Below are 2,500 nucleotides of genomic sequence, written 5' to 3' on the forward strand. Positions count from 1 at the left end.
ATGTTTATGTGTGAGTGAGTGAGTGAGTGTGTGAGTGAGTGAGTGAGTGAGTGAGTGTGTGTGTGTGTGTGTGTGTGTGTGTGTGTGTGTGTGTGTGTGTGTGTGTGTGTGTGTGTGTGTGTGTGTGTGTGTGTGTGTGTTTGCGTATGTTTATGTTTATGTGTGAGTGAGTGAGTGAGTGTGTGAGTGAGTGAGTGAGTGAGTGAGTGAGTGAGTGAGTGAGTGAGTGAGTGTGTGTGTGTGTGTGTGTGTGTGTGTGTGTGTGTGTGTGAGTGTGTGTGTGTGTTTGCGTATGTTTATGTTTATGTTTATGTTTATGTGTGTGTGTGTGTGTGTGTGTGTGTGTGTGTGTGTGTGTGTGTGTGTGTGTGTGTGTGTGTGTGTGTGCGTGTGTGTGTGTGTGTGTGTATGTGCGTGTGCGTGTGCGTGTATATGCGTATGTGTATGTGCATGTGTATGTTTATGCGTATGTGCGTGTATATGTATGTGTACATATGTATGTGTATGCGTATGTGTGTAGTTTGCAGAGTGTACTATATATAGTGTATACAATATTCAGAGTCGCTGTTTACATAAGTAATTAATACTTTTTAATCACTGGCAAATACCGGATACCACGTAATACACCATGCAAGTTAAGTAGGCTGCAACAAGAAATATTTTTTAAAATTCACTATCTATCTGGGCAGATACATTTGATCTATGAGTATATATGATTTGTTTTCCTTTTCCACTCTTTATTATTCTTCCGTTTTTTTCTTTTCTTTTCTTTTCTTTCTTTTTTTACTGTTTCCCTTTCCCTTATTTTCATCTCTATATTCTTGTGAACTTCCATTTCCATCTTCAATTTGCTTCATTACTTTCTCTTCCTCATTTTTCACTTCTAGGTCTCACTTCGCTTTATGTCTTTCTTTGTGTCATTTTTACCATCGCTATACTTCATTTAATCTCCATCCCTGGGTATTTTTATCTCTATCTCTATCTTCACACCATCTCCACTCCATCTTAATCATCAGCTCTATACCATCTCTTTCTCCATTCTATCTCCATCTCCATCTTTCTTTCCATCTCCAATTCATTTCCTCCCCTTCCTCCACCTCCACCTGCACCTCCACTAACAACACCACTATTAGAACCACTTCCACCAACATCAACACCACAACCTCCCCTTCCCCCTTCTATTTCCCTTTCCCCTCACCCTCCCTTCCCCTTCCCTTTCTCCTCTCCCTCCCCCTCCCCCATTCACTCCCCCTTCCCTTCCCCCCTCCCCCTCCCACTTCCCCTTCCATTTTCCTTTCCCCTCCCCTCCCCCTGCACCTCCCACACCTTTCGTCGTCCCCCTCCCCATCCCCATCCTGCCCCTGCCCCTGCCCCTTCTCCTCCCTTCCCTTTCCCCTCCCCTCCCCTTCCACCTCTTTTCCTTCCTCTCCTGCAGCATCTCCCTCCTGCATTGTTACCACATTCCCGGAGCCGAGTTTTCGTACCAGGAAAGGTCATCTAACACATTAAAAACGCACATAACCCTTTTAGGGAAGCTATTTAACTATTGACACAAGCTGCAGAACATAATCAAGTATTTTCGTAATAAGACGGGAGATTGCTATTCCGCTGAGGCAAAGTTCCTTTCATAATTTTCCGAGCGAGACAAAACGGAACGCATTTCGAAATAATTACACGTAAGCGTGTGTGTGTGAATATGTGTGAATATGTGTGAATGTGTGTGTGTGTGTGTGTGTGTGTGTGTGTGTGTGTGTGTGTGTGTGTGTGTGTGTGTGTGTGTGTGTGTGTGTGTGTGTGTGTGTGTGCGTGTGTGTGTGCCCATTTTCTCTTTTTTCATCATTCTACGTTATTTAATTACTGTACCATGTGAATTTGTTGTATACAAATAAAAGTAAATTGGTAAATAAATGGATACATTCATACATATCAACCGTATGTATATAATCGAAAAAAAGTCCTATTCCAAACTAGAATTCTCAGGTATTTAGATAACTATTTCATGAATATTTACTTTATCGTTGGTTCAGCTCCCTTATATATATTCTTGCACCAGGAAATGTCTGCAATCCTGCAATAACTTTATAAAAATGTTAACCCTCCTCTGCCTCTCTAACTCCTCTAATTATTGTTTATTTCGCCTTGCAACATTGCAACACGCATTTTTGCAATCTCTTCTTTTTTCCAAATATCTTTTTTAATCTCTGGTGATGCAAATTATTACGCCTGATTAGCATAATCTTACAGAAATAATTTGATTATAACTTTTTCTTTTTCGTTGTGGCATCTTATGTGCAGAAAATTGTCTGAGATACAGGATTTGATGTGCAAAAAGTTCTAATTCTTTGTTCAGACAGTTTAACGGTTGTCATTTGAGTTCATCATCGCTCTTACAGCCTAAAAAAGGCGATTATTAAATTTTCTTCCTAAAATTTCGGTCATCTACAACTGTGTGTATGTGTGTGTGTGTGTGTGTGTGTGTGTGTGTGTGTGTGTGTGTGTG

General features: G+C 40.9%; 2 protein-coding genes across 2 annotated transcripts in view; one reads left to right on the plus strand and one right to left on the minus strand.

The window, feature by feature from the left end:
• LOC113806464 (follistatin-related protein 5) overlaps positions 1 to 2,500 on the minus strand; it is a gene marked incomplete in the record, with an annotated part of 531,805 nt that overhangs the window by 392,156 nt on the left and 137,149 nt on the right.
• The window catches only part of LOC113802430 (putative proline-rich protein 21), a 22,272-nt gene that overhangs the window by 524 nt on the left and 19,248 nt on the right, over positions 1 to 2,500 (plus strand). The window lies entirely within an intron of this gene.

This window comes from Penaeus vannamei, chromosome 36, assembly GCF_042767895.1.
Source record: "Penaeus vannamei isolate JL-2024 chromosome 36, ASM4276789v1, whole genome shotgun sequence".
Lineage (NCBI taxonomy): Eukaryota > Metazoa > Arthropoda > Malacostraca > Decapoda > Penaeidae > Penaeus > Penaeus vannamei.